We start from the raw sequence: 21,417 nt of genomic DNA, 5'->3' as shown, positions 1-21,417 counted from the left end.
CCATTCAGAGCCTGCCCCACATGTGGCCCATACATATACAGCCACCCAATTAGACAAGATGGATGAAGCAAAGAAGTGCAGACTGACAGGAGCCGGATGTAGATCGCTCCTGAGAGACACAGCCACAATACAGCAAATACAGAGGCGAATGCCAGCAGCAAACCACTGAACTGAGAATAGGTCCCCCGTTGAAGGAAACAGAGAAAGAACTGGAAGAGCTTGAAGGGGCTCGAGACCCCAAAAGTACAACAATGTCAAGCAACCAGAGCTTCCAGGGACTAAGCCACTACCTAAAGACTATACATGGACTGACCCTGGACTCTGACCCCATAGGTAGCAATGAATATCCTAGTAAGAGCACCAGTGGAAGGGGAAGCTCTGGGTCCTGCTAAGACTGAACCCCCAGTGAACTAGACTATGGGGGGAGGGCGGCAATGGGGGGAGGGTTGGGAGGGGAACACCCATAAGGAAAGGGAGGGGGGAGGGGGATGTTTGCCCGGAAACCGGGAAAGGGAATAACACTTGAAATATATATAAGAAATACTCAAGTTAATAAAAAAAAAATAAAAAAATAAAAGGGAATTAAAAATAAAAAAAAGAAAAAAAATAGAAAGTGTAAAACCAAGATTCAACCTCCTTTTTCAGTGGATCCGGCTGCTTAGAAAATGCACAGCAGAATGATACGGCCAAAGGAAATTTACTCCCCTGCATCCCAAGTTGCTGTGTGAAGAGCAAGAACCATGGGATATTGCTATATAATGAAAGAGAGCTGATCATATGATGAAAGTGGCCTATGCCTAGCTTAGATGAGTATGTCCTGAGAACTTGAGCCTGGCAAAAATGGCTCCCGCAAAGAAGGGTAGCAAGAAGAGGAAGGGCTATTCTATCATCAAAGAGCTGGTGACCTGAAAACAGACCATTAACATTCACAAGCACATCCATGGACTGGACTTCATGAAGCATGCCCCTTGGGCACTCAAAGAAATCTGGAAATTTGCCATGAAAGAGATGGTGACTCCAGATGTACAAAATGACAGCAGGCTTAATAAAGCCGCCTGGGCCAAGGGAATAAGGAATGATCCATATTGCATCCGAGTACGTTTGTCCAGAAAGCGCAATGAAAATGAGGATTCATCAAACAAGCTCTACACAATGGTAACTTACATGCATGCTCCCATATTAAAAAAAATTTACAGATGGTCAATATGGGTGTGAAACAACCTGCTGGATGTCAAATACAGTTACAGAACTGCCTCAAAAAAAAAAAAGAGTATGTCATGAGAAATGGGTAGAACGAACCCAGTTTTGTGTGAGGTTCAGTTAAGACAACTATGCCCAAGTTACCTCCTCCAAATTTATAAGTCAAAATTCTAAATGCAATATGAAATTTGGGGCTTGCAAGTGTCCAACTTTGTAAATTGGAATGGATAAAATGTGGAAAAAGTCTAGTACATGGAGATAAGAAAAGTATAAACCTGCTCTAATCTCACCAAAAAAGCTATTGGCAGAACATCACACTGATGTAAGAATGATTAATAATAGCCACAATATCATTTTAATAAAAAATGTTGAGAAATCACCAAGGCCTCTTTTTGTTAAATGACTCCAGGATACTTGATGAATGAGCTGGGAATCTTTAAGTGACAACACTGAGAAATTTTCAAGAAAGAATTTCTAAGGTTCAGTCTCTAAGGGTCTGATGTTTCCATCAGTAAAGACCCCTGTGGAAAGATCTCAGTAGGAAATCTTTGGGTTTCTGCTTCAGACTTATGCATTGTGTCATTACTGTGTACATGGGCAGGAAACTCAGTGGCTGGGCAGTCATGTCATCCTGTAAACAAGCACAAAAGCCAACAGCTATAGGCAAGAAGGGAAAACTAAAAGAACCAACCCTCAGATCACTTGGATGCCATGGAATCCCCACTCAAGCATTCTGTGTGTTTCTGCCACTCACAAACAAACACAAACCTAGGAGATGACTCAGTCTGCAAGGGCAAGCAGGGAGGCCTGAGTTCCACCCCCAGATCTCATGTAAAAGAAAGGACTTGTGGTGACATGTTCCTGTTATACCAGCACTAGGGAGACAGAAACAGGTAGATCCCCAGGGCTCACTGGCAGTCAGTCTACCTTATTTGTTGAGACCCTGTCAAAACATATAAATAATAAATAATACAAAAGTATAGAATAATTAAGAAACAACAGGAAAGATTTATACTGACTTCTGCACAGATGTGTATATAGAAGTGTGTATGCACATACAGTAGAGAAGAGGAAGGGAGAGAGGGAGTAGAAAAGAGTGAGGGAGGGAGAGAGACAGGGGGATGGAGAGAGGAAGAGAAGGGAGAGAAGGAGAGGAAGAGAAGAAGAGAGAGAAAGAGAAAGAGAGGAAAGAGAGAGGAGAGAGAGAGAGAGAGAGAGAGAGAGAGAGAGAGAGAATGCTCCATCATTTTCCATGACATTTTCTTTGATGACCTTTACTTTCCCTGTGTTTTAGCTGAAGTCCAGCCAACAGAGAGACAGAAAGATACACACGCGTGCGTGCGCGCACGCGCGCGCGCGCATACACGCACACACACACACACACACACACACACACACACACACACACACACACACTGTAAAATAAAATTTAAATATCCCCCTCTATATGTAAGCCAAGGATACAAATCAGTGGCAAGGAACAGCTGAAATACCATGAGAAGTTCTTGGTTCATCCAGGGATTGAACTCTGGTCATCAGGTTTGGCAACAAACTGAACATCTCGTCAGTCCATAAGGAAACCCCCATTATTAGTTCTCACATACTGTTCTGTTTCCCCACTTTATCTCAGCACAGGATTTAATTTTTATTTCCTAAGGATAATGAAAACTTCAGTTTTTTTCTTTTGTAACTATTTTCTAACTTCCAAATGTTAAGCATAGAGTCAAAGTGAACAAATCCACCATGTTTTGAAAAACATTCACTGAATTAATTACAATTTTTCAGCTTAACAGACAACAATGCAATGTAACATTTAGTGCAAACACGTATCTGTGTCTCATTAATGGAGACAAGTATTTCACAGCCCTTCTTATTCACTTAGACTATTTCTCAGCCATTACAGCCCTTCTTTGGCATTGTTCATGTTGAGATTGTCTTATAACTCCACCATTAATGACAATGATTGAAGAGCCATTTTGAAATCAACTCAGGTTGTACGCTTAAGTTTTTCAAAACCTACTTTACTAAGGATTTTTAAACACTTCAGCCTCCCTTCTAGTCCTCTCACCAGAGATAGCAGGACAAGGTTGTTAATAGGACAAGGTGGAACATGAACATGTTTAGGAGGAGTTCTTTTGAGAAATTTCAATCTTTGTTGTCAGGATGTCAGCAGTCCAGTCCAATCGTCAAACACAAATCAGTAACAGTGGCTCAATACATGAGAAACCTTCAAGGAAGGGGCAAGAAGCAGGGTTGATAAAGTGGTATGTGAACTACTTTTGGGTATATGCTCAGGAGTGGTTTAGCTGGGTTTTGAGGTAGAACTATTCCTAATTTTCTGAGAAACTGCCAGGTTGATTTCCAAAGTGGTAGTACAAGTGTTCCCCTTGCTCCACATCCTCGCCAGCATGTGCTGTCACTTGAGGTTTTTGATGTTAGCCATTTTGATGGGTATACAGTGAAATCTCAGAGTTGTTTTAATTTGCATATTACTGATGACTAATGGCTTTCAGTATTTCTTCAAATCTTTCTTGGCCATTCAAGAGTTCTCTGTTGAGAATTCGCTGTTTAGCTCTGCACCCCATTTTTTATTGGATTGTTTTATTTGGGTTGTTTATGTCTAACCTTTTAAGTTTTATATACCAATATATATATATATATATATATATATGTATACATATATATATATATATTGTATATTAGCCCTCTGTTAGATGTAAAGTTGGTCAGGATCTTTTCCCATTCTCTAGGCTGCCATTTCTCCTACTGATGGTGTCCTTTGCCTTACAGAAACTTCAGTTTCACGAGGTCCCATTTATTAATTGTTAATCTTTGTGCCTGAGCTATTCCTGTTCTTTTCATGAAGTTGTCTCCTGTACCAATCAATGTGTCAAAACTACACCACACTTTCTCTTCTATTAGATTTAGTGTAGCTGATTTTATGTTGAGGTTTTGATCCACTTGGACTTGAGCTTTGTTAAGTACCAAATTTTATTGCCTATTCCTGTGTTGATGACTATCTCAGCTGCACATAACAATTTTAGAGCAAAGGTGAACTTTTCCTCACTTTTTCTACTTTCTGCACAGATGTTCTTATCAGTGAAAAAGTACTTGATTTTAGTCACCCATTCTGCATATTTTTTCCAGTAAGATGATTAATATTAAATATAAATCTTCCCAAAGACTTCATGTACTTTTCAACTGTGTCAACTTGCAACTCAGAAGATACCAATGACACTGGACTTTATAAGTATATAGGGTTTGATTGAGAAGCATCATTTATATCCTTAAATAAGAACTTCTCACATAAAGCACCAGTTCAGGGAAACCCTGGGTGTCTGTAGAGTGACCACCTTTCATTCCTTTATCCCATTTTGTCCAGATTTATTTTTCAGAGGCTCAAGGAAAAAAATCAGGATCCAAGCCTGCAGCAAGTATTCCCAGACTTTACTTCTCCCTGACATTTTTTGAAAAAATATATCCCTTTCTTCATATTTATCACCTTTAAAATGTACTCTTTCTTCCATGAGTAATTTTTGTAACCCATGTTGAACATAATTGTTTGTCCGCTGCCTGATGCTCTGGATGTAGCAACCACATTGCTCATGGACAATGTATAGTGAAAGTCAGATTGGTGTTTGCTTTGATGTGAGATGTTTATTGCACCTGAGGTGGCATGAATGGAGCTTGACTCTGATCATGTCATACACAATAAAACATGGATCATTGCATCTGCAGCACAGACTGGCTCATGAAGTTTATAGAAGTCTGTCCTTTCATGTGAAGCAGACTGCTAATGTAGCAGAAAATGAATGTAGAATTATATGCTCCCCCAAAACATAAAAGGTTAAATTTTAACCATTAGAAACAATGTGTGCGTGTTTGTATTGTGTGTGTGCACTCATATGTGAGTGCACACATACTCCCATATGCATGGGTATATGTAAACTCATACACATGCAGTCAGGATTACTATAAAAACACATTCACACTCTAAAGAGAAGTACATGTGGCAGCCATATGATCCCTGTGAACTAAATCTGAACCTATTTCAAACAGAAATATAATGCTGGATCAATGAGTTAGAAGGGACTTATAGAGCAAAAATATAGACATGTGACGAAGGGCAAGCCCTGAACCTAAACTCTACCTGTGTGTGAGTCCCTTGCATTCACTTGCTCAAGAGTTACATGGTTATATTTTTGTAGTACTGAGAATTGAATTCAAGTCCTTGAAAAAAAAGGAGATATAGTCAGGTGGAGTTTCTTTTATTGTTTTTAACATATAGAATTACATTTACAAATATTTATAATGGAAATATTGTAAAGGGAAAATAGTGTTTGCCTAAGACTTTTTATATGGGTTTGTGTGCATATGTGTGCATGTATTTGTGCATGTTCATGAAATACCCTAGACAATATGTATGTGTAAGTCGGAGGCCAACTTTACTGTGCCTTCCTCAAATGTAACCCCACCTTATTTTATTTGTTTATTTATTGATTTTGAAGGAAAGGCTCTCTTTGAACCTGGAACTTGCTGCTATTTCACTAACTGGTCAACCAGCCCCAAACCTGCCTGTCTCTGTCCCTGCAGACTTGAGTTATTGCCATGCCCAGCCACGCCCAGATTGGTGCGTGATGGAGATTCAAACTCAGGTTTTTTTAATTAAAAATTTAATGCAATATATTTTAATCAAATTCTTTAACCTCACAGAACTCCTACCAAGTCCTCCAAAGCTTCCTACCCACTCAATTTCAAGTTCTTTCTTACTCCTTATTTTAATAAAACAAAACAAAACAAAGAAAAAAATCAAAATTTTGGTTTGGTAATTTTCATTCAAACATGTTGTATAGCATGCAATTCTCTACCGACCTTTGGTTAATACTTTTAAATCATGGGACTGTGTGCCTTGATTAAACAAAAAAAAGTTAATTACTACATTTTGATCTAAACTTATTGCATTAGTAAATAAAACCCACACATCTTCAGGCTTTGAGTATTAAATTTCATATCAGTTATGTATTTGTGAAAACTATTTCCACAACTTCACACTCCATAGACAGTATAGATGGATTTCACATCCTGTCATTTCTCACAGGGCAAATCAACACATTATTGACTCACATTTCAAAATGTTCCTTCTGTATAAGCTTTGGATCCTCAAAGGCAGATACATGAAAACTTGATTTTACAGTAAAGACAGAAGCTGAAACATCATCTGTACTTCTATTTCTTTTGGTTTTGCTATAGAACAAAATTGAAAACTCAAAACACCAGTGTCAGATTTATTCTCATTTTATTTATGTATAAGTAAATGTCACCTGGGTGTGGCCTGGGAAAGCCAGTTCCTTTTGCATAAGCTTCAGAATCTCAAAGGCAGAGACATGAAAACTTAATTCACCATAGGGACAAAAGCTGAAACAGTGTATTGCTATTAGATATAGCAACCAATGACTATATGCCCCTGTGGAATTATTTCCAAAAACGCTTTATATATTTGAATTTATAATTTTCAGAAAGACAACACAACTGAGAATTTTGTAAGTTATTCCAAATGGCAAATGGCTCTAAAGCAATGGTTCCTAAAATAGATGTATAAATAAATATATATGGTATATATCAGAAATATGTATATACAGTGTGTCTATGCACTTTATACACTATTAATATATAAATGCATGCATACACATCTGCACTTAACCATTTTAGTAAAGACCCTTTAGAGTCCAGCACTAATAATAATCTCTTCATGGAAGAGTATGTTCTTGCTAATATTGCATAACTCTGCCGAAGCATTAGTGATAATAAAGCTTATTGACTCTGCCCACCATTTTCAAACCGTCTGTGCACTACATACACCATCACTATCCTTTGCCTTTGTGCCAGCTGCTTCCTGCCTCTGTCTATGAATTCTCATGATGGCAGACTGCCTTAGAACATTTAAAGGGTCCTCTTTGACTTGTGTGCTCTCTTTCTTTACCGTGTACAGTCATCACACAATAATAGGGCTCTCACTGTTTATCCTGTCAGCGTTTTTAGAACACGAACAGCAATTTAGATCACTAGTTATTTGGACAAATGTTAATTGTTTTCAAAGGTACATATAAAAGTGTAAAAAATATTGTGCTATTTAAGTCTAAAATAAGTCTGTAAAAAGCCCATCTGGCTACTCAGTATTATCTCTGCTATACTAATATAAAGAATCATTATTACAAATACTTTATGGACTGCAGACATCTCATGGTTTTGGTTGTTTCATTGGGTATGGAGTTTGAGTTGACTCCTGAGATTCCACAGTGCAGAGAAGATGGGGTCAGCAAGGAGCACTGGACAAGTCTGAAGATTGCACAGTTCTGGAGAAAGGAGGAGTCTTCATGTAGACAGCTTTCCTCTGACCCTCTTCTGAGAGGAATTATTAAAGCAACTGAGGCATGCTGCTAAGCTTGCTGCCCCTCTTCTGTTAGGTACACAAAAAAAGCTGAAAGCCAGATATGCAAGCACCGAGGTTCTATCTGATTTCTATTTCCAGTCATATATCTCAGAGACAGCCTTGGGAGGTGGACAGAGGAAGCCTTTGGTCACAAAGTCATAATGGATATGGGCCTTAGACCTGCTCCTCATGGATAGTGGCCCTTGGAGGTAACTGTACAATCTAGAGGCATCCTCTGTTGTCAGGACCTGTGAGGTCTGGTTGGTGGAAGCCAGAGATTCTACTGTGCCATGCCCCTCCTTACAGACTGACTTCATGCAAGAAGTCAGTCTTGCTGAGGTCACGAAGCCATGGTGGAGGGTCTGGACAGCCAAGGCTCTTCTGCACACTGTTTCTTTTCAGAGTTTCTCATCTGTGTGGCCTCACCAGCCACATAACTATGTTTAAATAATTTTGCCAAGATTTCCAATTCCAGTCACCACCAATTCAGGAGCATTTTCCGGGATACTAAGAATAGCCTTTTGGCCAAGGTAACCTAACTTTAGGAATCTTTCTAAATTTTTTAATCAGACTCTAATTGGCAGGAAATGTTCTTTCTGATGCTAATTACTATGCAATCACACACATTCTGCAAGTGAAAATTATGACTTACTTAAGACATCATAAATATTTGCTCTTACGCACACTAGCATTTTTCTGTATTATGGCTTATGTACTTCACCACAAAATGTGGAATTCATGTGCAAGGTCAGCAGGAGAAGTACAGATTTGGAGCCTCCTGCATGGTTCGGGTTTTGCATTATGAATATGGGGAAGAAACCTTTCTCATTTTGACTTTTACCAAGAAATTATTCTCTAAGTTTCTTCCCATACATGCTGTAACTGAGGCAGGAAAATGAGGAAAATTACGGGTGCATGGAAGAAAAGCACCTCACTCCAGAGTCTGGTTGATGCTTCTCTCCACTGAGGAACCAGAATCCCAGAACAATTAGAATTTGTTGAGACGGTCTCCAACAGAGAAACTCTTGAAATGGTATTGAGTGGCTAAGGGCTATGTGACTTTAGGCATTGCCTCATTCCTCTCTGCAGATATTTTCTGGGAACCCCGATCAGGACTGTCAACTCTTACCTCCGGGCATCCTTGTGAGCTAGACTTTCCCTAGTCAATTATAATCCTGTCAAGTGCTACTAAGGAATCAGCCTAAGATCCCATTAAAATTCTTTGGGATCCCTTTTGTACTAATTCAGGTGCATCAACTGTAAAGACAATGAAAGGCAACTCCAAGGTCCTTTATTTCCTTACTAAGTGATCTCTTTCTCTTGTTTCTCCTGTTTAAAATCTGGGGAGGTGGCAGAAAGTCCCATCCCTAGCTGAGAAGCTATTGGCAATTCATAGAGTACTGAAGCGGGAGAAACCGGTTTTCCTTAAGGGCGTGGCCCCAGGTAGGTCTATCACTCTCCAGGGACTGGCCACATACTCAAGAGTACCTGTGTTTCATTTGCTTGTTTATTTGTTTGGTTTAGGTTGGTTTGCTTTTTAAAGGGGAGTCAGGTTTAGATGGGTAGGGACCTGAGAAGAATTAGGGGAGGGGTAAATGTGACCCAAATATATTGTGCAAAATTCTCAAAGAACTAAAAGCATGAAAAATCTGTTAAAAGTGTCTTTTAATGAACTCCATCTCTTAATTATCCTGGAATAAATCAAAAGAAATAAGCAGATGGATTTGTCCAGAGGGTATCACATGCGACTCCAGAGTCAGCACAGGGAAATTTCTAAAAGGGCGCAATACACGTGTGTTGTTTGTTTAGGAAAATATGTTTTAGGTTTTTGTCTGCATGTTGCTAGAAATTAAAGCTCACTTGGCCTTTATTGGGTCATGTCCTGTCGCCGGTGGTTGTACAGTCACAGGAAAGGAAGGTCAGAAGGGAAAAACTGACTACTATTCTTTTTTTTAACATTGTGTGTGTTTATGCGTCTGTATGAATATTTCTGTATGTATATGTATATCTCTGTGTATTTCTGTGTGTTTATGTATATTTCTGTGTGTTTACGTGTCTGTGTGTTTGTGTGTGTGTGTAAGTGTATATATGTGTGAATGTCTGTGTGTATGTGATTTTCTGTGTGTATATCTGTCTTGAGTGTGTATTGTTGTGTTTATATGTATGTCTCTCTGCATATTCTGTGTGTATGTGTGATGTGTGTATTATGTATGTATGTGTATGTGTGTGATATGTTAACAAGCAAAAGTGGAGATCAGAGGACAGTTTTGAGGAACTGAATCTTTCCACCATATGGGTTTTGAGGTTTTGACTCAGCTCCACTTGCTACCATTCACGATGAAATTTCTTATCTCCATTCTTCTCAAAGTCCAAGAGATTCCTTTCAGACATGGATCCAGGTAAAGAGAGTATGCGCCTGGGAAGCAGGCAACCCCAGCTCCCAGCTCCGTCTCAGTTTCCCCCTACATGTAGGATCCATCTCTAATTTATGTATAATTCAATATTAGTGCTTTGTGAAAACCTTTGTTTATTTTCCTATTTCACACCTAAAAATGATTGATGGAATGAAAGACACATGTCAAATATAGGCATTGATTTGATATAACTGTTTGGAGAAGGGGTGTTTTAGAAGAAAAGAAAGGTTTTGTTTTCTGTTGGACATTTTTGTTGTTGTTACTGTTTTCCACTTTGAACCCAGTTAATGTCAAGTTCAGCCTGTATTTCTTTGTTGGTCAGATGCTTTCATTTGGCTCCAGGAATATTTATTCAGAAAAAGCTCATACATCATTTAAATTATTTTTACTTCATGTCCTGGTATCTTATTTTGAAATATTAAAAGATATGGAAGACATTTTGATAGGTATCTAAAATAGAACTATGTGCAATTTCAATACAATTTTCAATGGTATTTTAATAATACAATTCTGTATTATTAACTTTTAAACTTTCTAGAAAAAATCAAATTTGTTTATTTTCATAAAATTTGCATGAAAGACAAATACAAGTAATAAGAAAATCCTTCGGAGTAGCTTGGGTTTTTGTCTTGTGGTAATTTGAATAGACTAGACGCTATGGGCTCATGTATTTGAATGCTCAGTCATCAGGGTGTGACAGTATTTGAAAGGCTTAGAAGGATTGGGATGGATGGCATTGTTGGAGGAAGTGTGTTTCTGAGGGCAAGCTTTGAGGTTTCAAAAGCCTGTGCCAACCCGAGTCATACTCTCTGCCACCAGATGAGGATATAGAACTCTCAGTTACTTCCCCAGCAGCATGTCCACCCATGTGCCGCCATATTCTTTACCATGATGGACTAAACTTTTGAAGTACTAAGCAACCTCTCAATTAAATACTTTCTTTTAAAAGAATTTCCTTAGGCATGGTATCTCTCCACAACAATAAAACAGTGATTAAGACATGTCTCTTGTTCTGCACTGACATTCTTCTCAGTGTGGCAAGGAAGGGCCTTGTTTCTTCACATTCATTGATTCCAATGGAACCATACAGTTGCATGGGGTTACATATGTGTCAAAATATGAAGAATGATGTTAAGTAGAATCAATAGTACAACTGGAGTCACTTTATGATTTGGAAATCATAAAGTGTCCCCAAAGCCCTTCCTGACAGGCTGACACTGTTTCACAGGTGTGTGTAGCACTACCAGCATGACTGGTGACATTTTCTAAGCAGGTTCACTCTGAATGCAAATACATATAATGTTTGACTGTGTTTCATAATCTGTACTCAGGAAAACTATGAATTATCTTCATAAATATAGTGTCATTATGGATTTACAAGTAGAAAATAAATGATGGTCTCTGAACAGAATCTTGACTGTTACTACAAACAAAATGAATTGTGTATTTCAAAATTGATGAAAGAATATTTATGTGTTTTGCCACCAAACAAAAAATATTTAGGGTGTGTAAGACGATATATTTGCCAAAAAACAGACTTAATGATTTTACATTATAAACACATGTCCAATATTACTCTCTACCCTACACACACATATGACTATTATTTGTCAATTAGAAATACAATTCTGTGGTTTAAATATATTTGGCCCAGGGAGTGGTAAACTTAGGAGTTGTGGCCTTGTTGCCGTGGGCGTGGCCTTATTGCCGTGGGCATGGCCTTGTTGGTAGAAATGTGTCACTCTGGTGGTAGGCTTTGAGGTCCTATGCTCAAGCTCTGCCTTATGTGGAAAAGAGTCTCTTTCTGACTACCTGCAGATAAAGATGTAGAACTCTCAGCTCCTTCTCCAGCACCATGCCTGCCTGCACATTGCCATGTTTCCCACCATGATGATAATGGACTGAACCTCAGAAAATGTAAGCCAACCCCAACTAAATGTTGGCCTTTATATGAGTTGATGTCTATTTACAGCAATGGATAACCCAAGTAAGACAAATTCCAAAAATGAGAAAAAACTATGAAAATATTGTCTTACAAGAAGGAAAAATGAACATACTTGAGTGAGTCCTCTTGTCATTTTCCAAACCGATTCTGCTCTACTGACACAGTGAAGTCAGATTTCAGAGGCAATGCAGGTCAGAGCCTGCGCCCTGGGAAAGAGTTGTCTGACAGTACAAAAAAGAAGAAAGGAGAGAGAGAGCGAGAGAGAGAGAGAGAGAGAGGAGGGGAGGGGGAGGGAAGGAGGGAGATAGAGGGAAGAAAATCACCTTCTGTTAAGATCTACAGGGAATCATCAAGAAATATACAATCATTTGTTCACACCATGACAAACAAACCCAAATAGCCTGATAAATGGTTTTCAACATAGCCTAGATCATCCATGCATTACTGAAGAGACTTTATGTCTGTGAAATATATAAAATCAGGCAGCAACTTGGTTGTTCTGACGCCTGTGGTTAAATCAGATGAGACATGTCAGCGGGACTGTCACAAGTCATTTCCCTTCTTCAAAGCTTGTGCTATTGATGTGCAAGAATGAATCCTGGCAGTTGAAGGCAATGCCGTGACCAGTAGTGACCAGCACTCGAGGATGAGCCTCTGGGGTCAGGCACTTGTTCTTTCTCCTATACATTTGCTAGGGCCAGTAGTTTTATAGGAATTTTATTTTTATATATGAAACACCAGGGCATTATAATTACTATAAAACTGTACTTTAGGATGAGAAATGTTGTTCTCATGAAAATTCTATTACGGCTACACAATAAAACCATAGCAATAATGTAGCGAATTGGTTTGATGTCAGCAATGGTCAACTGTGTACCTGATGCTTAAAATAAATGAAACCTACCTTCTTTTGAACATAGACACATACAGACACATAAGGCAATCCTATATGCACAGGACACAGACACAAAGAGAAGGCTCAGCATGCATACACTTACACAACCAAAACATGGGACACACATGAATACTTGCGCACAGGACACACACATGTAATCACATGTACACTCAATCATGAATTCATGTCAGATGAGGAACTGAAGAACCTTCTAGAGATGCCGTAATAATCCTGCTAATCATCAGTTGATGATTACTGTCTCCAGTTTTATTGTGTACAGATTTATACAGAAAGCTTCACTTCCATGTGAACGCTGTATCTAAGTCTCTGTCATGCTTGGGCTTGAGGGACTGTGATGAGAGGGGAAAAGATTCCAGGTGATGACTCAGAACTTATAAATTTGTTTCATTGTCACTCAACATTAGAAATGATCCACATGAACCCCAAGGTCCCATCATCCCTCACTCTGTGTAACAAAGCTAAGATTCCAACTTCTAAGGAAACTACTTATAGAAAATTACTCTCCTTTTCCTTTAATCTATACTCAATTAAATGTCTAGAGTCTTTCCAGTTTTTCCCAAGAATCCTATGTAATAATGATGACTTTGGCAAGAAACATAAAGTACTATTCCAGGATCATAGATATGTTCACTTGAAAATTGTTGTAGCCATAGAGCTATATGTTCATATTACAGCACGCTTTGTCCTTTCTGTTACAGCATTTCTACTTCTTCCTTGTTCTTCCATCCCCTTTGTAGAGTGAGTCTGCCATTTAAATGTATGTCTTATGGTAGCAGATCCACCTTTGTCTCCACCTGAGGAGCAACACTAGCTCAGTTAGATGGGGACTCGCATGAAGACAAGCTGTGGACGTCTGCTTGTCCGTCAGGTTATGTGCTAGGTCCGTTTACCCCCAAGATTTTCCTCTGTCCTAGGAGAATTTCAAGTCCAGGCAAAGTTACTAAAGTGAAATTTTCCAAAACGCCCAAGGTGCAGATTTTTAAAGTCATCAAATATACAGCTCTGCGAGCACGGGTTTGCCTAGTGAACTGTTCAGCCAACCTCCCTTGATAATGCAGAGAAAGCTACAGGCATTAACAGCGTCTGGATGGGAACTTGTCCCACCAGAGTGGACAAGTTTAGCCTGTGCTGGTCACTTGCTCATGAAGCTTGGCTGAGAACTGGCAGATTGGTAGCTGTCCTCTCAGCTGAGAACACACACATCCCTGAGTGTGTCACTTTTCTTTCCAACTATCCTTGTCTCATAGCAATGAGGAGCCCAGGAGGCTTCTAAACTTTATGAAGCCAGTGTGTTGCCATTTAAAGCATATTAAACAACACTAATAATAATAATAACAGACATGGTTGGAAAGATTATACAAATACAATAAGGCTCAATGCCCACAGGGAGCCAATCAATGCTCAAGAATGTCCCCCAGGAAAATTGTAAGACATGAGGAAAATGGAGATTTTATCTGCAATGATAAAAGTTTCAGCTTAATTGAAGCTTAAATTCAATTCAATCTGGTTTAGGGCAGTCTGTGATTTTCCCTAAAGTATTGCTGTAATGTGTGAAAATATATCTCAGAGGAATTAATGGTATTCCTCAACACATAAATAGAACAGAGGTTGGAAGATCCCCCCCGCCCCGCAAATATTTAGCATGGGGAACTTTGTTTCATTTTAAAATGCAACTATTTGGGCAACCTTCTGAATTATTTAAATCTCTTGATTGCAATATCGAATAACTGAGTCAAGACAATAGGCTTAGAAATGGCTAGAGTTTTGCTTTTAATTTCCTTTCTGCGTTCATGACAGGTAATCAAACAGTATGGCAGAAGAGAAGATGCATTCCTGCGGTAGTTGAAAGCCCTTGACTCTGCTGATCAGAACAATAACAAAAGTGTAACTAAATGAGAGCCCTAACTGTGCACACACACACGCACAGCTTTGGGATGTTAGGGTTGAAGGCTGGAGAGATGGCAAAATGGGTAAGGCCTTTGTTTTGTAAGCACGGGGTCCTGAGTCCAGATCTCCAAACTCAGGCAAAGTCAGACTCAGTGGTACAGGCCAGCACATCTGGGTTATGTCCGCAGGAGCACAGGCAGGCAGGGGAATCCCTGTAGGAACAGGGTGGCCTGGAAAGACTGGAACTGGAGGCTTTCCTGGCTGACTTCCACACACACACACAGGGCGGGGATGTCACTCATATCTATGTTCGAACATGCATACAGATACGTATAACATCATACACAGATATACACACACAAATAAGTTGTTAATTAAAGCATCCACACGTTAATTAGATTACTTAGTGTGGGTCATTTTATTCATGAAAAGAATTGAAGGGAAATGATGATAATCTCCACCAGGAACTCGAAATGAGCCATAAAAACGAAGCAAAAGGCAGACTTTAAATATTTGAACACACTTTTTGAATTTAAAGCTTAATTATCAAGTGAACAAAGAGGCTGATTAATGATTGATCGAGGAAAGTGATATTCTGTAAAATCTTGTACTATCTAGGAATATATGAAAGGGTTCTGAGTGGGCCCAGTTAGATGTGAGTCAAAAATAAAAGCTGGAATGAAGATACTGCACATCAGCAGAGAGAAAAAGCAGCATCCAGCAAACCCTCTCTGTCTTTTGTTCTGTCCTTGCAATTTGCCTGCAGCTCTAGTTTAACTCTTAGCATAACCCACCCCTTCTTATGCTCCATTAAGCATGCTTGTTTTCCAAGTGGCACTGCGGCCTGTGAGAAGGTATGGTCTATTTGGCTCTTCCACAGTGGCACATGGGTGGATGGTATGATCTGACTTGGTCAAAGCACAGGAGTCTCTTTTGTTCTTCCCAGGATTCGGGGCATCCAGCAGCCTCATCTGGGATCCCCACTGTCCTCATGGGACTCTTGTCCCATTTGAATGAGCAAATGAGTATGTTAACTTTTCAGAGGGAGAGAGAGATGGAGATGGAGAGACTGACAGAGGAGAAAGGCAGGGATGGAGAGGAAGGGAGGGATGGAGGGAGAGAGAGGGAAGGGGGAGGAATGAAATATACTTCCTTTTTATGTCTATGCGTGTGAAAGTGTGTATGTGCACATCTGCATGCAAAGTCTGTGAAGGCTACAAGAGAGTGTCTGAGTCACTGGAATTACAAGTAGCTACAAGCTGCCTGATGTTGGTACTCAGAAGCAAACCCAGGTTCTCAGGCAGAGCGGTGTGCTCTGTAACTTCTGAACCATCTCCGCTTCCTCAAACCTTTTAATAGACCATTTCAGTTGAGAGTAACAGTGCCACAGCCTATCATGCATTTCAAACATGGGTTTATAGATGGTGGGCTTCTTATCAGCAAGAACACAAACATGGTATAACAACACGGCACAGACAGAAATGGCTCTGGTCCCTTTCTATGTTCATTCACAAGCATGAAGTTTCTAGTTAATTTTCTGTGTATTATGAAGACACTGTGGTTCATAACTCAGCTGAGCAGTCCACAGCCTTCCAGACCCTGCAATGCAGAATGAAATCCATATAATTCAGTTACAGCCATTTAAGCTGAACTGTGAGCACCGTACATCAAATCAGAAGAGGTTTTGCAGTCCTGAGCACAGAAACTTGAATCAGGTAAAATAATAGTTTAATGTGTCTATCACATTCAATGCCTGACCCATTGTATGGAGCCTTTTTATGGAGCTGTAATAGTTGTTTGCAGAGCACACACTTGATGTTAAGGAGAAATTGAAGGCTTAGAGAGATGATTTGGTCATTCAAGTGCTTGAGACGCACACATAGATCTTGAATTTGGATCCCCATCGTCCGTATAAAAGGCTAGATAGGATACTTGTAATTCCAAAACTGGAGAAGCAAATATAGAAGAGCCTTTGGCTAGCCTGCCTATCCAAATTGGTGTGCTCTGAATTAGTGAGAGGCACGGTCTCAAAATATAAGGTGCAAAGCAATGAACAGAGGAACACATACAATGATGTCATCTAGACTCCACACATGGGCGTATTAGCATGTGGGTGCGCATGCACACACACATGCAGAAGGAATAGAAGAAGCAGAACACATTGACTTTTGCACAATTCTCTGCAATTGTGCCTCAAGTGCACTTCAACAGCCCTTCACATTTCTGAGAATGACTATGACAGGCCCAGCTATTATCACCATTTGGAGAGTGGGAGCAGATCTTTATGATCAAACAACTCTATTGATTTGTTATCATCCTATGTGTTGTCGGATGACCTTTGTACATCTACCATATGTGACTCTCAGAATAATTAAGGAGTCAACAAAAGAGGGCGCTGTCTGGGGTTTACCTAACCAGTAGAGGTAGTAGAGAAATTTTCCCCACAGAGGACTGAGAACATGGCATTAGCCAGGAATCTTTCCCGTAAATATATTTTCTTATGCACATATTCAAATGTAGCCAAACTCTACCATATGTCAAACTGGAAAGTTATCTGTGAATGTGTAAAACATATGAAAGCTGGAAAGCTAAGCATCCAGGGGAGTCTAAGTAAAAAATAACACATTTCCCATTAAAAAAATCTGCTTTCCTTAATTGGCAGTATTTCCCAGTGAGTTTCTTTATATCCTTTCCAACAGAGCACAAGTAAAGCAATTGACACCTGGAAAGCTTGACAACACAACCTCAAAGGGACACAAAGGCCAGCACGCCCTGGCTTGCCTCTGGCATGTCACCAAACCAAGATCTGCCTCATGCCTGAGAGACAACTGCTTTCCTTCTTACCTAAGCCCGGCTTTGAATTTAATTGTGTTTAAATAAGAACATTAGCGTTGTAAGTTTAGGGAGCTGTGAATGTGGAGAGTGCAACATTTACAGATGTCTTCTCTAAAACCGCAACTTCAGTGCATTATAGTGAAAGTCTGTCCTTAGCTATATCCACTTAAAATTTAAAAGAAAGCATGGTTTGGTTTGGGAAGATGACTCAGTTGGTAAGTGCTTGCACCACAAGCATGAGGCCCTGAATCCTGCAAAAATGGTTTCAATGAGGTATTTTTCCTCCCTATTTTCTCCTACGTTTGCTGGTTCATCATTTTTTCTCCTTTTGGCTCATGAGCTACCAAGAGCAAAGTCTTTGCTAACCCAGCTGGGCACTGGGAGAGCTCCTTCCCTGGGAATCCTTTCGATCTGTTCTTAGTCCTGATGATTCTGTAAACATCAAATAGCTTCAATTTGGTTCTTGGATTTGGCAGTGAAGCAGTCAATAGAAAACATAGTGTCCCTGGTTTATCTTGGGTTGAATCCATGGTGATCAAATTTGGGGCATGATAACAGACATTAGGAGTGCTGACAGTGAGAAGAGTTTCTGTCCCAGAGGCAAAGCAGAAAACAGGTACTTTTCATCTCCTCTTAGAAATTGGTGGGTTTTCTCTATTTCCCCTTTAGTTGGAAGCAGCACTCCTCTGAATCTGGCTTTATCTATTAAGCCTTCAAAGAGCTTCTTCCTCTCCAGCAGCTTCTACCCCTTGAGTTCAGGGATGGAGAGGACATGTGCTCCTTACTCTTAGAGGTCAACTGAATGGCTTCTGTTGTGTATATCCTCCTCAGTACAAGAAGACCAAGGACTACCATATGCCTGATCGCAGTCATCACTTACCTAGTCATTTCAAGCTCAGGACATTGTTGCAAGTTATCAGTCATTGTGGCTAAGTAAAGAAAAAGCTTCGTGCACTCTGCCTTGGCCAATTCGTCTGTTTGTTATGATGGAATTAGAAAAGCTTGCAATTAGAAAAACTCAGCTGACAGAGCTTAGAATGCGTGCAGTCTGGAGTCGATCCCCTAAACCATTTAAATCCAGTGTGGAGAGACGCACATGTAATGCCACCAATTCAAGTGAAGAGGCAGGAGGATCCTAAGTTCAAGTTCACATTTGGCTATATAGCAAGTTCAAGGCCAGGTTGGGATACATGAAAGCATGTATAAAAACAAGACAAACAAACAAACAAGCCAACAAATAGAACTAGAAGGAAACTTGTTTTCCACACTAAGGGAAGCTTACTTGTGATCCTCAAAAACCTTGCATCTGTGTTTGAGTCTCTAATTTACATATTTATTCTTCCCACATGGCCTGAGTCATTTATTATACATGCTTTATTAACACACTTTGCCAACACAAAGCCTTTTACAACATTTCAGGCAAAAGTCAAATGAAAATATTCAGAAATTCCACTTATTTTAAGTAAGACACCCCCACAGAGACTCATATTTCAGAGATCTCCTAATGAGAATGTGACCCTCCTGAAGGTGCCTAGACCTTGAGGATGATGCATCGGGCAGGACTGATTTGTGCAGGGGCAGACTCTCTAACTTACAGAGTATATAAGCAGCCATGTCCATGCGACTCACCTTGTCACATAAGACGAATAATTCACAAGTGATTTAATAGATGTCAATGAACCTATGGATGGTCATTTCTATGCTTTTTCTTTTTCTGTTTCAAGTAAGAGACGAACTCGACCTTCAGATTCTGGTGTCCACAAAGATGCTGGACATTCTGGTGTCCATCATCGAGGATGGTGATAGGGATGGCAAAGTCAACATGGATGATGGCAGGGATGTTGGAAGCAATCAAGTACATCAGCAGTCTGGAAAGTTCTTTCTTTCAACTTGAGTCTACCTTTTAAAGTTAAAATACTCTCGTCATGAGACAGTTCTAGACAGCCACATAGATGAAAGCCTGGTGATTTCAGATGCATGTATCCTAATGTTCTTGACAGTTGCTCTTCTATGAGTTTTAATGAAAGATTACCATTGAAATTATGCTTGAATGTATGATCTTACATGGGTACGTGTGTGTGTGTGTGTGTGTGTGTGTGTGTGTGTGTGTGCGCGCATGTGTAATCAGAGGATAGCCCTTGCTCTATTCCTCAAGCACCATCCTCTTCCCTGTGTACAGTTCATTGATTTGGCTGGGATGTATGACCAGCAGTTCAGAGATCTATCTACCTGTCTCTTCCCTCTAGAGCTGCCATAATTTCTCAACACCATGCATACCCTTTATTTGCCAGTTCTGGGGATTAATATCAGGCCCTGGGCTTTCAAGGCAAGCATTTCACCACCTGAGCTATCTCTCAGCCCTCAAATTATGCTTTTTGACACTGATACTAGATGGTGAGTAGGAGTGTACAAGGATTATCTTATTCCTATAATAAACCTATCATATTTTTTAATGAACCTCCTTGGAGAACGTTAACAAATTATTTGTAGCAATTTACTTAAAATTAATCCAAGTAAATCTTGGCCTAAACCACACATTTTCCACTTCTTTCCTTTGTCCTCTAACTTCCTTCTACTTTTTAACATTCTCCCCTCCCCCTTTTCCTTGAGTTCTTAAAAAGAAACAAAGAAAACTGAAATGTAATTTCTTCTGCAGTATTTTGTTTTGACACTGAAATTTTGGCCAGAAACGATGCTGCTTTAAACATTCAAGAGTGTGGGCCTGTTTTCAATACGAACTGAGATTCAGGGAAACATTTTAGACTCACTCAGCCTCAACCGCATTGCCTGCCAGGAACTCCACACAGCTGCAAAACTCACTAAGGAAAACCAGGGTAATTCTTAACAGAAACAACTATCAAATATCCTTACAAATAGAAAATAGAGGTGGGCATAATTAGCAGAGTGAGGGTATGTTTCTTAGCTCTGTCTCATTCCTTCCACCTTTAATAACAAGAAAGCAAGTTAGTTTTACAGCCTACAAAAGTGTAGCGATTCCTCACCCCACTTCCTGTCACTCACATACAAACTCAATCCACCATGTTCTGTCAATAGACTGGAGATGTTTGAAAGTCAGAATAGCCAAAGCTGAAAAAGTATTTTCTTCTTAGGATTACACAGATCTGATCAAAGAATGGAGACTCATACTGTAGTGCTCTGTGCTATGGCTAGGAAAGGGTGTGAGGTGGTCATTCATTTCTTCTCCCACACTCACTTCCCACTCCTGTGACTTCAAGAATGTGTAAACAAAAATAATAAGAATATTTGGGTATAGGTTAATGGGGTCCCGCATCTGCTCTGCCACAGGGGTCAGGCCGCTGAGGGAAGTAGGACTCCGGCTGCCACTGGGTGGGTGTCAGGCTGTGAGAAACCATAGGACATGACTTTGGGGGTGGGGAAGCACAGTCTGAATGCAGGACACAGCTGGAGCTGTGGTCTGGTGTCTCCAGACCTACAAGGAGACTGGGGCATCAGTTCTTAGGCTCTTGGGCATCCAGGAACCTCTGTGATGCCACGGAAGAGCTGAGAATAGAGTGGTCTCCAGCTGGGCTGGATCTAGTCCGAGCGAGTGAGGAAAAGGGGGAGGGGCAGGGAAGCTCTCTTCTGAAATTAGAGGTGGCTCTGTAGGCCTTCACTGTGGCTCCCCAAGGCGGATCCCAATGAAAAGAGGCAGTCCATGGTTTCAAGGCATTTATTGTAATAGCGGAAAGTGGATGAGTAAAACCATACCCCACTTATCAGAGTGGACCTGAGATTAAATTCCTGTTTCAGGGAGGAGTGTCTGGGAAGG

The sequence above is a fragment of the Rattus norvegicus genome, chromosome 2, assembly GCF_036323735.1.
Source record: "Rattus norvegicus strain BN/NHsdMcwi chromosome 2, GRCr8, whole genome shotgun sequence".
Taxonomy (NCBI): domain Eukaryota; kingdom Metazoa; phylum Chordata; class Mammalia; order Rodentia; family Muridae; genus Rattus; species Rattus norvegicus.
The sequence above is the reverse complement of the archived record's forward strand: the minus strand, read 5'-3'. Positions refer to the sequence as shown.